Source organism: Mesoplodon bidens (genome assembly GCF_964165515.1).
Source record: "Mesoplodon bidens genome assembly, chromosome: 20".
Taxonomy (NCBI): domain Eukaryota; kingdom Metazoa; phylum Chordata; class Mammalia; order Artiodactyla; family Ziphiidae; genus Mesoplodon; species Mesoplodon bidens.
The window spans coordinates 40,962,487-40,986,818 of NC_138181.1; the positions used below are offsets into that span (position 1 = coordinate 40,962,487).

Sequence of the window (24,332 nt, forward strand, 5' to 3'; positions counted from 1 at the left end):
TGTGCCATCAAGACTCATTTTCATGGATCATACTTCACCCTGATCTTTTAAGATCACATTAGTTTATTTTAAAGCAAGATTGTTAGGGTACTCCGGTATAAAGTAACTTAATTGAAACATTCATACTAGTATGATTTTGTTGTAATTCTCATTTCAAATTTAATGAATCGGTGCCTGCTGCAAAGGAAGGGGAGCACACTGGGAGCTCATTTACCTGTGAAAAGGCAGAGGATGAAATCTTGGTTCTTTTGAGAAAATTGCGTGCTGTTGAGGTTTGTTTTTGCTGTGGCTGTTTCTGTTGCTTTAAACAGGATCTAATGATGCTTGAGGACCATTAGGGGACAGAAATCAAATCTTAATCAGCCTGGATATATTTTTCTGTTTAAAAAAAAAAGGTTCAACTTCACTTGAAAGCTTAGGGATTTTAATTAAAGTAAGTGGAGACGAAAGTACTCTTTAGAGAGCTGTCACTTTCTTTCGTGCGACACTATTAATAATGTCGTGTAATGCTATTTTGGAAGTTTGGTTCTTTGGCTGCCTTTTGTCTCGTTCTGACTCTTTTCTCCATTCTAAATGAAAGAGGAATAAAGCACTTAAAGGAAGGTGCCATCCTAAATTCACTGTCTTCTGGTGCACCACATTATCTGTGACCTCAGCTGTAATTCTTTGAAGAACTAACCCCCCCCCAGCTCTCTTTTTCTTCCGCTTCCTCTTTTACTGTGAGTCTCTTCTCCCAACAACATTTGCAGGGTTCTTCCCAAAGAATTTTTTTTTTTCCCAATTAGGATACACACTAGGTCATGATGTGAGCGCTTCATTGTGAGTGTAACTTCCCTTTGTGACAGCTCCATTAGATCTGCTCAGTTATAAATCTTCGTATGTCTGACTTGCCTTGAAATCAGAAAGTGTTTTCATTCTGCTCGTTGTGTGAGCCACAGGCATGAAGGGTGGCATGGCAGACATCACAGCCTCTTCAGCCAACGTACCTGCCTGAACCCAGCGCCAGGGCAACATGTTTACGGCTAAGCTTCATGATCCCGCTTTGATTGCTAATTGTGGGTGGTACATTTTTGAGTTTAAAGAGTGGCTGTGCTGTTACTTTCCATTTTTACGTGTGCAGTGATGTGCGGTGTATAACTTGGATTTCACAATACTCATTGTTTGAAAGTTAATTAGTATTCTTTGTTAGAATATCTGCTACTTTGCTTGAATAATCATTTAATTGCATCTGTCTTTCTCACTCGATTTTGGTGGGTGCTTTTTAAGTCAAATTACGTATTTAAAGTGTGTAATCGCATTGACACGCAAAACGCCGATTAAACATGTTAATATAAACCATACTTGTATTCTGTTCTCATACTCGGTTTTTGGATCATGCATTCAGTGAAAAATCAAAATTATCCATTATTTTAAGATAACAGGAAAGAAGTAAGAAGTTATAATGGGAAGCAGATACTATTTTGTTTTGAATATAATATGTGAAATTGTTTGACCCTATTTTGATACCCTCACAAAAATAGAAACATGGCAGTATATGATCAAAGGAAGAAATTAAAGAGATAACAGTTCTTTATAAACCAGAAGGCCATTAACTTTTAATAATGCTGTCTCAAATATTTTGCAGTAAATTGTGATGATAATCAAAGATGAGCCTATGGGGTTGTGCTTTGTAGTACTGTTTGATTTGATAACTCTAATAATCCATTAAAAATGTTAGAAAAAATACCGTATGCTTACATTAGCAACTATTATGAGTTTGTAAAGATAACCTGCCAACCCCAAGTTATAGTATAAGGACAGGAAGGAAAAATAATAGGATCTAGGATCTTGTATTTTTTTAATCATTTCTTTTAGAGATTTTTTTAAACCTAATATATTTTTGTTTCTTAGCATGAAAGAGATAAACTGGCTTCAGAAAATTTAAAAAGGAGACAAAATACTGCGTACATACTAAAAAATGTTAAACTCTTTATAAAACTGAAAATAACACCCAAATTATTTTTTCATCTATGTTTCCCATTTAAAATGCTGCGTAGTTTCCTTATTAAAAAAGAATGCTTCTGTTTTTGCTGCTGGGTTTTGGTCTTTACACCAGTCTTTACTAGGTGGCTCTCCAACCCCACACTCAGAATAAAACAAGCTTTTTTTTTCCATTTAATATCGAGTTTCTACAGACCTATTTTAAAGCTAACGTTTCCTCTTCATTTTCTTCTTGACAACATGCCTGAAACAAAACTGACAAAAATAATTATTCCCGTGTAAATTAGTATGAAAAGCTTTGGAGTCATACTCTGTGACCATTGCCGGAGTTCTCAATTTCTCAGAACTTTTCTCCCCCCTGCTTGTGAAATATGAATAAATACTGACAGTTTAAGGTGGCTATGAGATTAAATAATGTATATTGAGTACATTGCATAATAGTTTAATAAGCTTTAGTGAGTATAAATTTCCTTTGTTCATTTTTCTCTCCATTTTGCAACCCCTCTTTGGCATTTAGGATCTATAAGTTTACATTGAGGCTAGATTTTTAGTAACTTCTTTCTGGAATTACTGGGTAAAACTAATTTACTTATAGCTAGCAAAAAAAAAAACAAACAAACGTAAAATAGAGGGAACATATGTAGTTTCTTTTTTTATTTATTTTTTAATGTGAAGAGCATTATCTTTTAAGCACACAATATTTTTTAGTATCAGCCGTAAAGGAATTGTTACAGAGTGGATATGGACGTGTTGGAATGCTTTAAAAAAATCGATCCTAGCTAATGGAGAGAATGTTTTTAAAGTGAACTATTGCCATTCCTTCAGTCAACCACATACAGTAGAAAAAATTCAAGTAAACATAGTAGAAAAGGCAAGCTCTTCCTTATAGAATAAATGAGAAGTGCAGTCATCTGCCATGTGGGGAAGTACAATTGCGAAAACCCTTTTCTATATGTGCATTAATCCCTAATGTCTAGAACCAGGTAAGGAGACTGTAATTTAAATGTGCAGTTATCCAAACAAGGTGAATGTGCTGTGCACTGCTGAACAAGAATGTCGATCTTAATGTTAATATTTTTATTCTCCTTTATAATAGACATAGAGTTGGCAAAAGCCATGTCCGTGAGGTCCCTAAAGACCACAGCTCACTCAGGAGAGATGTAGCCAGATTTCTCTTACATCAACTATGTAGATACTGCCCAAGGGAGACACATCCCAGAATAAGCCCCTTGCTGTTGTCCTTTGTAATGTTTTTGATCACTTGTTTTATCTTGAGAAGATCTGTATTTTGTGAAACTCAACGTGACAAGGCATAACAGCATTTGAGACTTTAGCAACCAAAGCTTTAAACTGTGTGTGTATATATGTACACACACACACACACACACACACACACACACACTTAAACACTATAGGATTTTAGAATTTTCTTTAAACTGGAAAAAAGACCTTAGAAATCATAATCTGCCCCTTAATTTTATAGGTAAAGGGAACCAAGACTGAAGGAGTAGAATGTGTTAATGGTAGAGCCACAGGATCAAAATACGTTGGCTTGTGTTCAAACAAAAACAAACAATATGTATATATGTATATATAGAATATCAGTATAAGAATTTTTCTTTACCTGTATCTTTCTAATCTATATATAAGTAAGATTCTTTCATGAGTCTGGGTGTTTAATAAATGAAATTGAGTTGTCTTTGACGTGCTTGAGTTTCAGAAATTTTGAAATTATTTTTCAGGACCCTAGATTCCTCTTTAAAAATAAATTAGTAATTATATTTTAAAAAATAAAACATATACTTTTGCAGCACAATCCCAGTCAACATTCAATAGTTAGTGTATACTGTAGCCCCATCCAACTGTGTTTTCCTTACTAGGCAGATAATGTGCTTGCTTACTGATGAAGGCTTTGTGAGCTATTTGTATTTGACACATATTTTACGTATATTATAACAGTGATTTACTAAAAGATTTGGGTAAAAGCAGATGTATTCAAGACTACTTGCAAATGGCAATACAGCAGATCCAAGTAGTTTTTTTATCGATAAGTAAATTCTAATAATCCAAGTTTCACCTCACTTTTAAGAATCAGTATGATTTTCAACAGAGGGACATATTTATTGTAAACCCCAAGCAGTCTTTGTGAAACCTGAAAAAGATTTGTGAAAACAGCCTGCAATAAAAATCACACACGCTTCATATAACACTACTTGATAGATATCACTTGCACCATTAAGAACTAAACGACAAAGGATGTAATTTCAGTTCTGGCATGCAATATTAATCGAAAGCCTTTAAAACATCTTGCTGATGGGAACTATGACTATGTGACATTGAAGAATTATGAGCTAAAGACATCTATCTTAATCAGAGTTTCAAAGTAAATGCCATAAAACAAAGTTGTTTCATTCATCTTTACATTTTCACATGTTTCCGTGGGAACATCAATTCCTAGTGTGTTTCTTTAAATGCAAAGAATACAATTCAGTACTTAAAGTATGAGTTCAGTCTACAGGATGGAAATACATTTTAGCCAGCCGCCCTGCAAATACAGGGAATTATTTCTCTAATAATGTGTGTTTCTTTCCATCTTTTATGCTAGTGATATGTTATCCTAAGAAAACACTCTAATTGAATGATATTAAGAGACTATAGAAAAATAATTAGGTGTATATTTGCCTTTATAAATTTAGAAATGAGATGTTTAAATGTTTTTAAAGACATCCCTGTAGAAGGAAATTATTTTATGGGCATACTCACACATAAACATCTTCTCTGGCCTAAAAAAAAAAGGATAAAAAAATTTTATTGCTTTATTTGAATAAATGGGTAAAGTCTGGAAATTAAGACCTTACATCAAAATAGCACATCACAGTTTATAAAAATCCTTTAATATACATTATCTCTTCTAATCCCCACACTTTACTTCCATTTTACAGATGAGGAATCAGAGAATTTGGAACATGAAATTGATTTGCTCAGAGTTGCACTAAATTTCAGACAGGGAGCTTGAACCCAGGTGTTAGGGACTGAATGTTCGTGTCCTCCCCTACCCCCAAATTCATATTTCCCTAACCCTAAGCCCCCCCCATAACTGTATTTGGAGATAGGCCCTCTAACGAAGTAATTAAGGTTAAATGAGATGGTAAGGGTGAGGCTTGATCTGATAGGATTAGTGTTCAGATAAGAAGAGCCACTGGAGAGCTCTCTCCAGCCCTGTGAGGACACAGGAGGGTCCTCTTCCTGCGAGTCAGGAAGAGAACCCTCCCGGGAAAATGACTCTGCTGGACCTCGATCTGGGACTTCTAGCCTCTAGAACCCTGAGAAAGTCAATTCCCGTTGCTAAGGTCCCCCCATGTGCAGTATTCCGTTATGGCAGCACGAGCAGACTAATAGTCCAGGTGTTTCTTATTCTTCTCTGCCGTAAATCTAATGCTTATTTACCTCTTCTATGGAAAATTTTAATCAACTGGCATTAAAAAATCTGTAGACTCATGAAATAAAAGATCAGAAGATCTGTGAGAGGGTATCTCAGTCACCAGCTTCTTTTTGAACCTCTATTTTGAGAGGAAGGCTTCTAGAGGCAATTAGCATCCTATAGAAAGACACAGGCTTCCAGCCTGAACAAATCATGCTTACAATTTTTTTTTTTTTTTTCCGGTACGCGGGCCTCTCACTGCTGTGGCCTCTCCCGTTGCGGAGCACAGGCTCCGGACGCGCAGGCTCAGCAGCCATGGCTCAGGGGCCCAGCTGCTCCGCGGCATGTGGGATCTTCCCAGACCGGGGCACGAACCCGTGTCCCCTGCATCGGCAAGCGGACTCTCAACCACCGCGCCACCAGGGAAGCCCCCATGCTTACTATTTTAAAGGGTGCAACAAAGCCTCAGAAAATACATATCGTTGATCTCCCAAACAATAACAGAGCCTCACTTTGCAGTTTATGGAACACTTTCCTATGCATGATCTCATTTTGATACTGGTTTTCATAATATCTCCCAGATTTAGTATTCTTTTCACTGTACCATCCTGCTCTCCATTGGTGCTCAGTCATTAAAGCAGCAGAAAAATATTTATTGGGAAGAGGCTTTTAGTGTTATGCATACACGCACACACAGACACACACACACACACACATATTATCCCCAGAGTAATAATGACAGAGAAGGGAATTCAACAAGTATGCATATGTCAGCTTAAACTATGACTCTATTTCCTTTTTAATCAAAGAACATCATAGCATGGTTTCCACTTAACAGATCACCCTCATTGCAAATGCCAAGAATGGGAAGGATTCAGTGGGTTCCATTCAGTCCATGTTGCCTCTAGGTAATGTTTAATGTTTGTGATAACACACATCTCTGCTTAGAGGCCATAATATGATTGGAAGGAAACTAAAATTTTGATTCTATTTCTATGTAAGACATCGACAGACAATATGGACTCAATAAACTGCCAGATAACAAATATGATATCAAATAACATGCTAAGGAAAAAGATCAATGGCAAAATTAATATTTGGCAGGGGGGAGGGGAACCAGATCAGCAGGGTTGCTGGGTACTTTCTGTGTATTCTCTAGTCACTTAGTTTTCCTATAGTTCCGGAAATATTTTTAAAAATAAAAATTAGGGCTTCCCTGGTGGCACAGTGGTTGAGAGTCCGCCTGCCGATGCAGGGGACACGGGTTCGTGCCCCGGTCTGGGAAGATCCCGCATGCCGCGGAGCGGCTGGGCCTGTGAGCCATGGCCGCTGAGCCTGCGCGTCTGGAGCCTGTGCTCCGCAACGGGAGAGGCCACAACAGTGAGAGGCCCGCGTACCGCAAAAAAAAAAAAAAAAAAAAAAAAAAAAACTAAAATTAGAAAAAGGTCCAGGTAAAGTAGGCTGAATCTTTTTCCTATAATTGATTAATTAGCTATAATTTTTAAAATGTATTATAATTGTCATCATAACTTTTTAAAAACAGGTCAGTTTTAAGTTTGAAAGTTCTATTCTGGCTTTTTACATAGCTGTTTTCACAAGCAGTTTTAACAATTGAAATCTGAAGTAAATTGAAATTTGGTATAAAATGATTTTTTATTATATGTACCTTAAGATGTTACTAGTTACAACATAAGGTAACAGAGTGTTTTATTTAGAAAACAAAAAATTTATTTTCAGTACTTATAACATAAGATAATACAGGTAGAGTATTTATGATAAGAATTAATATGGTAGAGTTTTCATGTTTACATTTGGAGTGAAGTAATTTTTTTTACTATATGTCCCTTAAATGTTTTACATGTATAACTTAAGATACTATGATGAGGTTTTTTAATTACCTTAAATTTTTAATATTTATAACATACACTAATATGTTTCAAGAAAATATTGTATAGTGCCTGAAATAAAGCTAAAAACTGTAGAATTCACTGCATGACCCATCCTCCCCGCCACCAGCACCATTCTTTGAGGAGAAAAACTGAGGCTCAGAAGTTAGTTGGTTTATATGTGGTTATGTTTAGTCAGATAAAGCAAGTACTCAACCCTACGTCTCCTGTTTCCTTTTCTAGTACTTTTCCTTCTATACCAGACATTTTCTTTGTGATAAAGAATACGTTATCTGAAAAGCATAACAAATTCTGCATTATTTGGAATATTCAATTCGCTTTTCTTATTCTTTATAAGCCACTTATCACATAGTAATAGCTTTTAATTGCCTTCCAGCCTATTCTTATCCATATTCCAAAATGTGCTTTATTTATATCATACCATATACTCCATTTCAAGTCAGTAAAATTTAATTGCACTAAAATCAAATGCCCATTAGGAAATCAGAGAGGAGGGAAAAGCGTCTATTGATTGTATGTCAGCAGTTCTTCCTTGTCAAGATTGGGACAGATTTTCCCTTTTTTGCTTACTCTCTCAGGTAAAATATTTTTTTAATGGGTAGAAGACTATCCTGAAACACATACTGAGACATTCAGAAGGTATTTAGATCCATTTTTCTATGCACATGTAAGTTTTATGTATGATTCTGTAAAAAAAAAATGGTTATGGAAAACTAAGAATTCTGTAGAGGATAATGTGTCTGTGGCATTATTGGCGTTAAATATATTGAAAGAGGAACTACTTTAACAAGCAGAAGATATCCATTTCCATTTGCTTCCACCCACTAAAGTAGGTTAGGGTGCTTGACAGTAACAAAAAAGAGAATAGCAGAGATAATTCATATGACATGAAAAAGAGATGAATAAATTTACATTCTCTATAACTTGACAGCCATTTGTGTGGTATTAGGAACTTTGTAAAAAGCTGTTTAAATAGCTCCAAAGAAAACCCTATTCTTGCCTTCTGGAACTCTCACTGAATGTATATTGAGCTTTCTTTCATTCTTTTTTTGTCTTTGAATTGCTCTTTCATATTTAAGCAGTCTTGGTCTTTCTCATGCCATCTGAGTGATTTTCCCAGATCTCTTTTCCAACTCACTGGTACTCTCTACAGTTGTATTTAATGTATTGTTTGAACCACCCAGTAAGTTTCTAACTTCAGTGTCTGCATACACATTCTACCTTTTTCTATAACCGCTCCTTCTTTTCTCTTGGTCTCTTATTCTCATGTTCCTAATTTCTTTTAAATCTGTAATCATTCTAAACATACTTATTGTTTTGTCTTATGGTCATATTATCTGAAGTTCAGGGAGATACGTTTTTGCTTTTTGTTTTGTCTGTAGATTTTGACTCAAGGTGGATGTTTTCTCTTAAGTTTTACAATTTTAGACTGTAAATTCATTGAAAGTAGGGTTTTATCTGTGGAAATCCTTTGTGACTTGATTTGAGAGCATGCTCTTCTAAACCAGTTTTGCATTTGCTTCGTCTGGGTCCTTGGGGAGAGGCGGGTAGTGTTGCTGATGAGTACCACTTTTAATATTAATTTCTTGGCTTGGGGGTCCCAGAACTATATTGACAGTAAAAGTTTCAACTTCATACTCTGACTCCAGAGAAGCCCAGGCTACCGGCTGAAGTTTTTACGAGTTGTTTTCTTCCCCATCCAGGTTCAAGACAGCACAGCAAGACTCCTTATTGTCTCTCTGCAATGAGGAGGTTTTTTAAGTCTGCTGTTAGACGGAGGGTATAACACTTTAAGTGTCCAGGCTGTATGTAGGGGTCTCAGGAACAGCTGAGGCATGAATTCTTGACTCTTGCTTGTACATTGAAACGTTACAGAGCCTGGCAGGTCTCCCCGGGGAAGCTACAGTGTTGGCTCACGTGTACTCAACAGTTTTTCTCTCCCCTCTGTTTCTGGCCCATCCTTTCTTTCTAATTCACTTACATTAATCTGAAGTTCACGTTCCACTGGTGGCGAAGGTTGTTGGCTGTTCTGTTCACTGCTATATCCTCAATGCCTGGAACAGAGCTTGGCAAATGTTAGACAATAGATACACTAAGTGAATTCATCCAAAAGGTATTTATTATATTTTACCCAGCAGCTCTGGATATTTCATAGCAAGGGAGTTGACAGCTAATCTAGGTTGCCACATCGCTTGAAACAGAAAATGCAGTGGACTCTCAAAGAAAAAAGAATGCAAAGGTTGAAAAGACTCAGACCTTGATGATTTCTTCTAATCCTCATTTCAAGGAATGACCCTAAAGAAACTGAACCAAATTCTCACTAACTCAGTAAGCCCAGTAAATCAGTTCATGTGTGCTGATTAAATAATGCCTTCTGGCCAGTACACATCTTCCTCTTACATCTTCTTGTTTATCTTCAAGATTTTTCATATTCAAATATCTATATAAATAGCCTTACAATCAGTAGTCTGAGGATGAAGGTGATGAGAACACTGCTGTTTATGTGTATAGTATTTTATGGTTTTTAAAGCACATTGTAAATTTTCATTTGATTTGTGTGCAACTGTCAGAAATGTTTAAGTGACAGATAAACTGTGGTGACAGTTTTTACACAGTGCCATATTTTAACCAAAGGCTTGCAGAGGTATGTAAATGGACAATTCCCTTTCAAATACCTAGCTTGTGTGAGAATCGCTAGATAAAACAATGAACCAGAGGAGCAAGTTTATGTGAAAGTGATTTTCTGAGTGAGGTGAGGTCTCTCTTCTCTAATTTCCATTATACCATTTCTTATCTTTTTATTATGGTGTGGAGGATGGGAGTGAGAAAGGAGAGGAGAAGAAAGCACCTTGAATATGTAAATTTTTTCGTTCAATTTGGGCTCCACTGAGTTGTGGTATGACTAAGTACACATATTTTCTTAATTCAAGTTTTTCCCATTTTTGAGGAAAATTCTTGCTACTTAATTTTTTTCTCCATAGGCATATAATGTCAACTAAATGTCCGCAATATATATGATATTTTCTGAGCAAAGGAGATATTTTTAATGTAATGTACTATTTTCAGTGTCATAAAATTCTTGTATTTATAATATGCCTTTCCTAATAGCTCCTGAAATGTAGCCAGATGAGGAAGGTGTTTACCATTTTTACCAGTAGAAAAATTTACAATTAGAAAATCAAGGAAAAGCAACTTCGGTAAGGCCACTGAGTTGGTTGATAATGGAACAAAAGATTAAGCTAAATGTAAGAATTACATTGGGATTTTCAAATGCAAAAGCTAACTATGATTTGGTCCTTGTATCCTTGGAGCATCCACTCCAAGCTCTGGTCACTAGAAGCACCGTTTACAATAGCCAAGACATGGAAACAACCTAAGTGCCCATTGACAGACGATTGGCTTAAGAAGATGTTGTATGTGTCTACAATGGAATATTACTAAGCCTTCAAAAAGAATGAAATATTGCCATTTGCAGTAACGTGGATGGACCTAGAAAATATTATGCTTAGTGAAATAAGTTAGACAAAGAAGGACAAATACTCTATGGTATCACTTATATTGGAGTCTAAACCATAATACAAATAAATCTATATACAAAATAGAAACAGACTCACAGGCATAGGAAACAAACTTATGGCTACCAAAGGGGAGAGGGAGGGAGGGACAAATTAGAAGTATGGGATTCACAGATACAAACTACTACACATAAAATAGATAAGCAACAAGAATTTACTGTATAGCACAGGAAGTTATACCCAATATCTTGTAAAAAACTATAATGGAATAGAATCTGCAAAAAAGAAAAAAAACAAACCTGAATCACTATGCTGTACACCTGAAACTAATGAAATATTGTAAATCAACTGTACTTCAGTAAAAAAAAAAATTAATATGGTAATAAAATATACAACAGCAAAGTATTTTACAGGTTTTGTTTTGGTGACCTGTTTTACGAAAGAGGTCAGTTTTGCAGAATACTTCAGTTTTGCTTGAGACAGGTGGGAGAAGGTAAAGATACAGCCAGGAAGTAAAGTGAGAATGAATGAATTTGGTGGTAGAGAAACAAAGGCTTTAACCCCACCATTGCTAATCCCCAGTAAACCCGTGTGGCTCCTTCTAAATGTTTGTCTAGTTCAACGCTGTCTGTGTATCTTGTAAATGCCTGGGTGTGGGGGGCCAGAACCAGAGTTTATTCATACATTCAACTCCCTGTCTTTGGTATCCAGGAGTTCTCAAGCCACAGGAAGAAGAATGCTTCTCTGGTTCTCTAGTAGTTCAGTCAAGCTAAAAACGCTTCTGTTCTTCCGTGGTTCTCTTCCCTTCCCCCAGCCTCATCCCCTGTCCTTCATCTCCTGCTCCCTCCTTCCCCCTCCCTCCCCCTCCCTCTCTCCAGCCCTCTATCTTCCATCACCCATTTGTCTTTTGTTAGCGGACTCCACTCAAACTGCAAACAGATATCTTAAAGCAGCACAGCTGTCAGCCCCTAGCCTTCTATCTCCCTTCCAAAATAGAGTGTTTCTTCCCTGGGGACACTTGTAGCCAGCCCGCCAAAGCCTTAAAGGGCACATGTGGACATGTGGACATACACCCACACAAAGGTATTTGTATCTCCCAGCAGCTATTATTTTCTCTCCCCACTTTCCTGTTTGAAAGTCCATTTCCACTCTGGCCCCCGAAGACCTCAGCCCAAGGCTGTGAATCAGAGAGAGCTGGACTGAATTGCACCTAGCTGTCTGGAAGCTGCCTGTAGTGGCTTTTAATTTAAAAAAAAAAAAAAAATTCAAACCAGCAAATATGCCCAGTTAGGTTTAAAAAAAAAAAAAAGATGTTCCTTTTTTTTTTTTTTTTCAAATTCTTGTCATGATTCTGTGGTTATAGGAGATGGGAAAAAGAGACCTGCTGAACTTCATGACTAAGAGATCAGATTCCCTCTTCTCTGCCAAGACAGTAGTTTATTTTTGATGCCTGTGATATTTCCGATTCTTGCTTGGTTGCCTGTTAAAGGAAAAACGTTTCCTCTTCAGAGATACTGGATAGTGTGTCCTTACTTGTGGACAAGGCTCTTGAGTTACTTTGTTTTCCCTCATGATGTTCTGCCCTGAAGCTGGCTATTTCTTCCAGCTTAATAAGTTGCCTTTAGCACTTACTGTATGTCAGGCTCTGTATTTTTTAGATTCTTTTAAATAAGCACTATAAAATAAATGAAGCTCAGAGAGATATGTAACTTATTCAAGAAAACACCCCATGAAAAATAACTCTCCCATGTTTATTGTCATTTGTCTCTATGGCCCCTCCACCTCACTGGTTCATACAGCAGAGTTGCTATCCAGGAAAGTGGTCAAAAGTTTATTTTCTTCCCCCTGTGGAGCTCAGTGGATATGCCTTCATTTACTTGGAATTGGGTTTTATAATTTGATTAAACTGGAATCTACTGCATTGTCAAATAGCTTTTTTGTGGTCTAGTAGTCGGCACACCTTACTGTGTACGTTATGATCCAGGCTGACCCCCAGCTGATAGGTTTAATGGGATGGCCTTCAATGTTCTGTCAAAGAGCTAACTTCTTTGGTGGCAAAGAGCTGAGCACAGTGAGCGAAGCCTAGTCTATCTAATGTTTATTAATATAATGTGAATTTGAACAGATATCTGCAATCATTTGTGTCCAGTTTATCAAATAAAAACAAGCAACTGTCAGGCTGTCATGAACGTTATATGAGCAGTAGGCACTTGAACAAAGAAAGATAGGCTGAAAGAAACAGCACTAGTTAGGTACAGTATATAATTTCTAGTAAGCATAGTGCCAAGAATTTAACTTTTTTAAAAAAACGTAGGGAAGACCACTTGGAAAAAATAACCTACATCTTTTCTAAAATATCTAATTTGGAGGATTTTTAATCATAAGCTTTAAAATATAAGGAAAACGTACTATACTTGGCAAATTATAATACATATTTTATGTATTGTTTCATATCTTATATATTTATATCTTATATATTCTTATATATTTTAGGTAATTTCTCCATTATTCACACATCTTAAAAGGTAGATTTTAAATATTGGAACATCTGCCATGATTCAAAAGAAATATTCTGAAAAACCAGTTTCTGTGGTGAGTTACATGGTACCTGCCTGGATGAGATGACACCCCCCTCCCAAGGTCCTGTTATTTCATAAATATCACCAATCATTCAGCATATTTTTAGGAGTCTTTGAAGCACAAGGCTTAGTGAAGGTACTGGAAAATCCAAAGAGCTTTAAGTTAGAGTCCCTGCCTTTCAGGATCTAAGAATTTAGTTGGGGAAATAAGACATGTTTGCAAATTACCTTAGAATTAAAGGCAATACACATGTGTAACTGGACCACTTTGCTATACACCTGAAACTAACACAACATTGTAAATCAACTATATTTCAGTAAAAGAAAAGGCAATATGAGCAGGCCCCACTGTTTACTTCAGCTCTCCCTTCATTGACTTCTTCACCAATAGTCATTCATTCAGCAGATATTTACTGAGTATCTATCATCCTGTGGTCCTTAGGGGTTCCAAGGTGACTCTCCACAGAGAGTCTAACAGGGCACATGAAACCTATAAAAGTGGTATAATACAGAGGGAAAAGTGAAAAGAGCCATGGAAAAGAAAGATAAAAGGAACTTCCCTGGTGAAGCAGTGGTTAAGAATCTGTCTGCCAATGCAGGGACTTGGGTTCGAGCCCTGGTCCGGGAATATCCCACACGCCGCAGAGCAACTAAGCCTGTGCGCCACAACTACTGAACCCGCGAACCACAACTACTGAAGCCCGCGCGCCTAGAGCCCATGCTCTACAACAAGAGAAGCCACCGCAATGAGAAGCCTGCACACCGCAACGAAGAGTAGCCCCTGCTCGCTGCAACTAGAGAAAGCCTGCACGCAGCAAAAAAGACCCAACACAGGCAAAAATAAATAAAATAAGATAAATACATTTATTTTAAAAAAGAAAAAGAGAAGAAAGATAAAAGACTCTAAGAAGACTCAGGAGAAATAACTGATTTCTACTTGAAGAAAACAGAAGTCCTCATTCTTAGATCTTGAAATACACAGGGTTTGGATATAGAAAGTTGGAGGAACATGTCTTTCAAGGAGAAGCCACTATACAGAAGTGGAAAGCTGTGGTGGAGATATAGTGGGTACAGCAAACTTGACTAGAACAGGGATGCATCAAGAGATTCATGGGGATAACGTTTGCAAAGATACCTTGAACAAGTATCACATTCACCTTTAGAGTTCACTTTATGTTTTATAGGCAAAACGCCTTTGGAGTTTTCCAGGAATAAAATGACACATTCAGAGCTATGTTTCAGGAGCACTGAACTTGGTGACTCTGTGAGGTCTCATCTGAAACTTTTTCTCAAGCCTATGCAAAGCCTGTATCAGTGGATTAGCTTAAAGCAAAGACTACAGTTGATGTTTTGGCTGTCCTTGCATGGATCTGCCCACCTATATTAGATTCTAAGTGCTGGTCTCCAAGTCCAAACCCTGTTCTCTGTTTCCTTGTGCCCGCTTTGAACCTTGGTCATAAAACTTCCCTGGATATTCATCTGTCTTCCTATGAGGTGAAGAGAGAATGTTCTCTCTATTCTCAGTGCTTTTCTTAAGCAAACTTTTTGATCTTAAAAACACTTCAAATCATGTAACTGATCATGTTTCCCTCTTTGCAACAAGGTAATTTAGAGCCAGATTTGTACCCTTCTCTAAAAATGTGTAGAACTGTATACAGCAGGCATTTTGTCCACTCACCTCATATCTGGCTTTATCTTTCCCGCTTTGTTTTCTTTTATTCTATCTTCCTGTCTGACTATGTTCAATTTTATTTTATCTTGTTATACTTTATAAAAGTAATCTATCTTTTCTTTTTTTTTTTTTTTTTTTTTTGCGGTATGTGGGACTCTCACTGTTGTGGCCTCTCCCGTTGCGGAGCACAGGCTCCGGACGCGCAGGCTCAGCGGCCATGGCTCACGGGCCCAGGCACTCCGTGGCATGTGGGATCTTCCCGGACCGGGGCACGAACCCGTGTCCCCTGCACTGGCAGGCGGACTCTCAACCACTGCGCCACCAGGGAAGCCCAAAAGTAATCTATCTTGAATAAGTCGGTAAAAAGAAATACATAAACCAGCTACTTCTCACGTCCTGTAAGCCAGAATCTCTAGAACTAGCATTGACCTCCAGCCGAATCCTGGGATTTTGCTTCTGTTTGTGATGGCCAGAATTTAAATTTGGCCATCCGCCCCATGTCACTCAGACTCTGCACTTATTCTGTTCCATCAAATTTTAGATTGAACCTAGCTTTCATTATCTGGACTTGTTTTATTGGTAGGCCTCCTAATTAGGTAGTCAAATCAAAAGAGGTCCCAGCAGACAGAACACGGTGTGCTGAAATAACCTCAGACAACTGGAAAAAGGAAGGATGTTTACATGATGTCTTGCATATTGTAAGTTCCTAATGAATACTTGCAAAATGAATGAGTGAATCCAGAGAAAGCAACAGCAGAAACTAATTAGTTTCAAAACCTTAAATGGAAGGTTTTAACCCATGATTTATATTTTGATTTAAGAATAAGAATCTTCCAGAAACTAACACAACATTGTAACTCAACAATACTTCAATAAAAAATAAATTTAAAAAAAAAACTAAAAAAGAATAAGAATCTTAAATTCAACATAATGAAATATATGATGATAACAGACCTTAAATCTTTTAATGTTTCAGTAACAATCTTAATATTTATAACAATCTTAATATTTATGATGCGGTATCATTTACACAATGCTTTCACCTGTTACTGACTTAGCAGATCCTTAGAACATAGAAGCTTGATAAATTCCTGTGGGATGAATGACGAAGTCTGTGAATAAATGAATGAGTGAGTGCATTTCATTTCATTAGATTTGCACTAATACCTGGACGGGACAGTGGTATTGGATTGTCCAAAAAGTTCGTTCGGGTTTTCGTAACATGCTATGAAAAACCCAAACAAACTTTTTGGCAAGCAGTATTTGCCACGTTACAGTTAAAGAAACAGAGGCTCACTATCATGATGACTGACAGAGTTAGGAAGTAACTGTGGTGCCCTTACCTCGACACAGTATAATATCTGATATATCCTTTATTCTATGTAACCTATCTATAATATAAAACCATTCTTTCATGGAGCTGTACTTAAAAACATGGAGTCACCTGCTTCTTTATAGGCACAGTCTTAATACTTTTCCTTTTGAAATGTTTCTCTTCTTTCTCTCTTTGTTATGAGGCCGACCTTGTCTAGGCCCTCGTAACTGTAGCTTTATTTTTTTTTAAGTAATTTTAGTATTTATTTATTCATTCATTTTTTGGCTGTGTTGGGTCTTCGTTGCTGTGCGTGGGCTTTCTCTCTAGTTGCGGAGAGTGGGGGCTACTCTTTGTTGTGGTGTGCGGGCTTCTCATTGCAGTGGCTTCTCTTGTTGCAGCACACGGACTCAGTAGTTGTGCCTCACGGGCTCTAGAGCACAGGCTCAGTTGTTGTGGTGCATGGGCTTAGTTGCTCCGTGGCATGTGGGATCTTCCCCGACCAGCGATCAAACCCGTGTCCCCTGCATTGGCAGGCAGATTCTTAACCACTGCGCCACCAGGGAAGTCCGTAACTGCACCTTATTATATGTCATCTTATAAACAGCTTCTTGAAATGTTCCTTAAAGACATCTATAGAGATTCTAATCATATGCACTGATGCTAAGAACAGCAAAGCTAAGTAGTTAAATGATACCTGAATAATAAATCTTACATGAATTTTAAACTGTTTGTTTCTTTTATTCTCACACGATTAAAACTGTATGTGCTATTTTAACCCTGCCATGTCTCCAAAGGCTAATTTCACTTTAACTGAGAATTAGACTTCTGTAATTTTTCATGAGCACCAAAACAATGGACCAAGTAAGATTTCTATAGTTTTCAGAATGGGAATCTTCAAGAATAGTGACTGTACAAGGAAGCAACTCTGTTTCATAGATTTAGGTGTGATCTCTGTCCGTCATTTCAAGAGTAAGAAATTATTAGTTGTTAAATGATGTGATACGGATTATTAGAGACCCCTGGAAACATGGTGTTACTAATATTATACCCTGTGGGTGGAGTAATTTTAATTGTTGTCCCTGTAAAGGGGTTTGATACTATGTATTCAAACTCTTACATATCATGTATCCATTTCATGCAACCAGGATTACAAGGTTAGACTGTGTTAACAATCACTGCTGGAGTTCACATGGTAGATGAAAGATAGTCCCTGTGTTTCCTGTTCTCTTTTAATATGTGCATTTATATTAACAGCATGATTTAATGCATCACTTTAAAATTATATTGCACTTTGAACTGAAGTTAGTCAAAAATTAACATCTTATGTGTGCGGAACCATAATAAGTTTAACATTAAATTAAGGGTCATCTGTCTGTTGGCTAAAATGTAGTATTTGTGCATTCTAGCATGTCCAAAGCTAGGTAATGAGAATGAGAAGTAGGTCTCAAATGTTCCATTCATTTGCGTATTTTAACTTATGACTTATTAGCTTTAGAGAATTTTTTCCTGGTTACAACCCACTGTTGTGTTTATATTCTGAAGTTGCTGGATCCTTTATGATTCTGGTTTAGAACAAAATATTTGTACCACTGACATAGTGGCATGAGTTGCTCTGATCACTTATGACTTACACCAAAATGTAGTTCTACTGCATACTGTGAAATTGGAAAATCTGTTCTGCATGTGTTCTAATGGATGTAACAGTCATTAAGTATATGAGCCTTCTGACGTTGTAATCAGCTGTGATTCAGTCTGTTAAATATCCATGAAACAACATCTGCTTCACACAGTGACCTTCTGCTAAAGAATACTTAGCATCTATTGGTAGATCATAGTGCAGATCTGCCTTATTTGAAATGCGCTAGAGTAGTCTACTGCTGTTTAGCAACTAGCTTGTAATAATTTATTGCAGTTAAATAAAGCTTAAAAAAACTCCATTAAATAATTATAGGGATTATAAGCATTTCCAAAACCTTTGTGTTCTACAGAAATTACCCATTTAATTTCAGGGTTGGTTTGTTTAAAAAAGCTGAAATCTAAAGGCACATTAGGGGAGCTGTCAGATGCTATTTTCTGTAGGTGCTAATAAAACCAGATGAAAAAAAATCTGAAACAAATTAAAACCAAGAGCAACTTTACCATCTGTGGTTATTAATTAGAACTTCGTGCATCAAGGGTCAGCTTGCTCTTAGAGAATGTCACTGAACACCCGCTTAATAGAACAATATGCAAATGTATTAGGTTATGGATTTACATGCAGTTTTGTTGTTGTTGTTGTTGTTTTTGCGGTACACGGGCCTCTCACTGTTGTGGCCTCTCCCGTTGCGGAGCACAGGTTCTGGATGCGCAGGCCTAGCGGCCATGGCTCACGGGCCCAGCCACTCCGCGGCATGTGGGATCTTCCCGGACCGGGGCACGAACCCGTGTCCCCTGCATCGGCAGGCGGACTCTCAACCACTGCGCCACCAGGGAAGCCCTACATGCAGTTTCTAATGCCAATTCATCTACAGTGGATCCCCAAGAAATTGGTAGTGTGTATAGAGGTGTATGTGCACATACACATAAATATAATGTTTCCATTTCTTTTTTCAGAGCAACCTGCAAACAACCAAGGCCAGTCCACCCTGCAGCCTCTGCCACCTTCCCACAAGCAGCACTCCGCACAGCACCATCCATCCATCACTTCTCTCAATAGAAACTCTCTGACCAATAGAAGGAACCAGAGTCCGGCCCCGCCGGCTGCTTTGCCCGCCGAGCTGCAAACCACACCCGAGTCCGTCCAGCTGCAGGACAGCTGGGTCCTTGGCAGTAATGTACCACTGGAAAGCAGGTAAGCCCTGAAGTTGAGACTTTCGAAGTATTTGATTGTTAGGACCACACAATGTACCTGCTTGGAGAATGCATGTTTGACAACAGTCAACAAACCATATTTTTTAAATATCTGAAATGGAAAGATAAACTAGTCCGACCCTTTCCTCACCAAGAGAGATTTGCCATCCTTATACACTCTCTGTTTTGTCTTCTCTAGAAACAGCCCCAGATGACTGGTCCTCTTCTAGTTGCTGCACCAATGACCTTTCCTGTCCTTTTCACACATTTTGTAGCCTACAAGAGATGAGAATAAATGGCTTCAGTGAAACTTTTCTTTGCTACCATTTTTTTTCTTATCTACAGATGATCAGGCATGTAGAGAAAGGGATGGAGGTGTAAATGTGATTCTCAGTCCCATGATTCAGTGATTATATTGAGCATCTACTTGGTTCCAGACATCCCTGCTTTTCACAGACTGCGTTTTGTCCATCACATCTTAAAATCGTAGTGGACCCCCACTGATGATGCTTCAGCACAAGTCAGAGGACCATCTGTTAAGGGTGTTTTAGTTTTTTGCAGCATGAGGGAGATGAGGGACCTTTAAGGTTCCTTCATCATTATTTCCATTCATTTTTAGACAATTCTACTAGAAAATTCTTCCTTATGATTCCTGAATTTTCCATCCTCTGGTCTTCATCATGCAGTTGAGAATCTGTAACTGTACACAATCATTTTGCCCCATTTCTACAGCATGGTCCGCTCTCAGCATGGCCTGTGGACCCCTTCACTTCCAGAAGCTTCGCCAGATCAGTGCTCTTTCTCTGACACATACTGGTGTTTCAGTGAGGTTCTTAATGACTTCTAGCACATCTCAGGCCACAGTTAGCAACCTGCTCACATGAGAGTGTAGACAGTAAGAGCTATTTTGAGCTAATTCATTTCATTTTTAAATATCTCCGGGTGCAGAAAATCTTACCTTCTTCCTTTGGCCAGGACCTCAACAGTCAGCATCCCCTTTGTATCACGTATCACACAAGCAAAGAGTGTGGTGTCCTAACTCATGGGTCTCCTGTTGGCAGCTTTGCAGCAGTGTTCCTCTAACACTCCTACTGGTATTTATTTCTTTCCTGCCCTAAGGTTCCAGTAGGTTCAGAGAAAAAGACTCATCACCATATAAAGCCAGAAACCAGAGGGCTCTGGACCTCCTGGGAGGGTGCCCTGCCCTCTAGATCCCCTGGCTAAAGTCAGCATTTAAATTAGCTTCTGGATGAAGAAACGGGTCTCATGATGAATAAATTGCTTTTTTTTTTTTTTTTGCCATTAATTGCATAATCTAAACCAATTCTGCCCTGAGGACGAGCAAGCAGGATGTCCTGACAGTTAGTTGTCAACAATAACATATTTCTGTCTTTTCTTTTACTCTTGACCTAAAAAGAAGTTTCCAAAGAATCCTTGTCTTTTCATCTACAGTGTCAGCCCAGAGTAGTTGGGTTTTATTATTTATTTTGTAATATTGAACACTCTTCTGGGAAAAATTCGTAAGTGCAGGAGAAGTAGGCAAACAGCAGGTTTTTTCACTTAAAGACAAAGAATCATGTACACAGATTTTTTTCTTAGCACAGAGCTAAATTTACTCAATGTCATTAATTAGCACACACTGAACAATCAACACTGATGCACTATTGTCATTTGGAAAAAAACTTATTAGGAAAAAAGTAAGTTTCCAGTTGAGTCATCAAATTGAATATGGATAATTGCGTTGTAGTTGACAATAATTGTTTTGACAGATATTTATGAAATATGCCAAGTTAGGTCATCAGAAATGTGTTTAATTTAAGGGATGTGGTAGTTAGTACAAAAGCCTCAAAAACCAGTGATAGGAAAGCTGGTATTCCTTGAAGCCATGTCTTATAGAGCAGGTATTTGGAATAATTCGGGGGAAAGATAAGTGTGTTCTTGTTATTCCTCATATTGTGCTAATGAATATTTGCTGCTGGGAAGTTAGGGAAGAAAGTAGCTCCTTAGAGGACAACCCACAGTAGCTGTATGTGAAATTGTAGTTGATTTCTCTAAGTTCAGACCGTATGAGAAATCACTCTCAGGGCGATTTCAAAGCCGTACCATTTGAAATTCCATTTCAAAGCAATACCGTTAGTGAACCATCAATGGAATTACATTTTATAGTTTTATGAATTGACATAGTAAGAAAATCTATCAGTTGATACTCTCACACACATATACAGAAAGTATAATGAATTTGAAAATTGTACATCATGCTAAAATTTTTCAATCTGTAGTATAATTTTGTTATGTTCTCCTTTTCCAAAGTTCACATCTTATAATATTACCAATAAAAAAAAATGGCATTTCAACTTGCAGGTGCTCAGTGAATCAACCTGGGCAGAGGTGTGAAAATTTCCCACTGTACTGATATAGTGCCACTGTGGTTTCTTTAATAGTCTCACTTGGCTGGAACTCTTGAGGTGAAGAACCAGTCTTATTTATCATTGATTTTTCCTTTTTTAGTTAAGGTTCCCTATTGAGTATGATTCTCAGTTTCAACTATATTAACAACTTTATCCAGACTTGTGTCTGCCTTTGACTGTTTTTTAGTCTAGTGTAGAGTTTCGTCTTTGGCAATTATTGCTATTTATACATAGACTCATCTTACTGATTGTCACTTTTCTGAAACTGTCATTTAAAGGTTGTAAGCTATAAAGATTGAAATTCAGTTCTGTGAGGATAAGAGTCTCTGGGGTTTTTTTTCTCTTTGTCGCTTCCCCTTTTCTCCTTTCAGCATATCCTGATATTAGTTGGCTACAAGTGGCATGTAATAATCCATGAAAATCTCAAGTCATTTGCACCTAAACTTGGTACAAAAGACATAAAAGATGTGTCCTATCTGTTTCAACGTAGCTTTCCTTTTGATTTAGTAAAAAGCATGTTTTCCCACCAGCAGTTTCTTGCTTCCATAAAAGTGTGTATGTCCTTTCTCTAATGAATTTAGCCGTTGCCACTGCTGGAGACTGTCGATGTTACTGTGTCCTGTGCACGTCTACCCACTAAACAGAGTAGGTCTGGTTGCCCATCTCCAGCGAGTTTCAGATCTAGAGTCACATCAAGATGCGAACAAGCATTTGCCGTTTATAAGCATATTCTTATTGTCTCATCATCTCCTAAAAGTAACAATCAGGGCCTAGACAGAGCACCAGTACTTGCTTAGAACTTCTCTGAAGACTCCTTTTCTTTGAGCTCAGTATTTCTCGTCCTTTGTATAATTTTTAGGGCATCCGATAGCCTATAGCTCATCCTTTGTTTATTTTATACTTCAGCTGCTTCCGTACATAATAATAGCTGCTACCAGAATATAGAGCAGCTGAAGAAAAGTGTACACTTGACTCAGGATAGCACCACTTAAAGGTGCAGTACGGAGACTCTCATTGAGAATCCTGACCTTCAGCAATTGTAAAGTTAATTGCCTGCAAGTTGCTCACTTACATATGTGAATTACGTAGCTTAGTAGTTACCTATTAGATGTTAACCAAGTGGTTCATGTGTAGCTGTTTAATAAAAGATTTATTAAAGTCTCATTTATTGAAGTCTACTTTGGCCTTGATAGTTCATTAGTGATGTTCCCATAGCTTTTTACCTTGTAGCTCAGCAATGCTTTGCTAATTATTAATGTATGAAATTGCATATTAAATTACCTTTTTATTATTGCATTTTTAATTCAAATATCAAGATGTCTTGGGCTGCTTTAATGTGAGATCAATTGCTACATCTTTAAAAAAAAAAAAAAACCTAAACAGAAGTATCACTTACTAAAGTAAGATATTCTCCTTTTTTTCCCCCTCTTTCACCTTCACTCTAAATGGTTCTAAGGAAAAGGAAAGACAATCAGGTCTGAGTCAGCCTTGCCTGTTAGAAGTCTAGGCAACAACACACACGTCCTGGCCGTATAGTACCAGGGTAGAGCTTTCCCAGTTGAAAAATTGTACCTCCACCTACAAGCTGATAACCAGCTACCTTTAGCAAGGCAGTAAGTAGTAAGATCCTCCATAATTAAAGATACAGCTGTAAGTGGAATATACCTAGGAAGGTAATCTACGAACTTAAGTTTACTGAGTAATGCCATATCCTTTTGTTAAAGATAGTTTGAGGAAACCCAAGGACACCTGTGGGAAAAGAGAAAATCACAAAATACAGTGAAGAGAGGTAAAACTGAAGAAGCTAAAGTTACTGAATGTAAACTTCAAAATCAGATGTGGATCTAGGCTAAGAAATTCTTTTTTTTTAATAGTAATCTTTTATTTATTCATTTATTTTTATATTTATTTTGGGCTGTGTTGGGTCTCCGTTTCTGTGCAAGGGCTTTCTCTAGTTGCGGCGAGCAGGGCCACTCTTCATCGCGGTGCACGGGCCTCTCACTGTTGTGGCCTCTCTTGTTGCGGTGCACGGGCTCCAGACACGCAGGCTCAGTAGTTGTGGCTCACGGACCTAGTTGCTCCACGGCATGTGGGATCCTCCCAGACCAGGGCTCGAACCCGTGTCCCCTGCTTTAGCAGGCAGATTCTCAACCACTGCGCCACCGGGGAAGTCCTAAGATATTCTTAATTAATCTTTGTGAGTCTCACCATCTCCATTTGTTTAAAAAAAAAAAAAAAAAACCCAGTAAACTCATCTAAAATTACATACTAATGAATAGTAAAAATCAAGGGATTCCAGATCTCTTGAAATATTTCACCTTCAATAACTTATGGTGTTTGTTAAAAGGCCCGTAGAGGGATATGTGTCCAGTTGTAAGAGTAACGGGAAGACAGAGGAAGATGGATGTGTGATGCAGGAGCATTTGCTAGGAGGTGTTTATATTTAAGACTTGTTTCAATTTGTGGCTTAAAAATTTTTGTCTCAGTGAGAGGAGGATAATTCCAGAAGCTGTTGCAGTCCTAGTTCAGTGCCTGTGTTCTATCGTAACCATATAATTTATCATCAAACCAGGACAATATGAGAAAGAAAGGGGACTGTGAACAGTTACACTGGAACTACAGGCATAAACTAAGGCTGTTGTGGGCAAAGAGGCATATGGTTACCCTACTAAGTTTTATTCCCAAGAGTAAAGTTACTTTGTAAGT

At 37.7% G+C, this 24,332-nt stretch overlaps 1 protein-coding gene across 7 annotated transcripts in view; it reads left to right on the forward strand.

Annotated features, from left to right (window-relative positions):
- Positions 1-24,332, forward strand: part of TENM3 (teneurin transmembrane protein 3) — a 320,768-nt gene that overhangs the window by 120,226 nt on the left and 176,210 nt on the right. For 4 of the 7 annotated variants that reach the window (XM_081221018.1, XM_081221019.1, XM_081221020.1 and 1 more), the window contains exon 2: positions 18,982-19,219. The gene's annotated coding sequence lies outside the window, so the exon portion shown is untranslated. Of the gene's footprint in view, positions 1-18,981; positions 19,220-24,332 lie in introns of those variants that run through there. The other 3 variants (XM_081221015.1, XM_081221016.1, XM_081221017.1) reach the window with 1 other exon arrangement.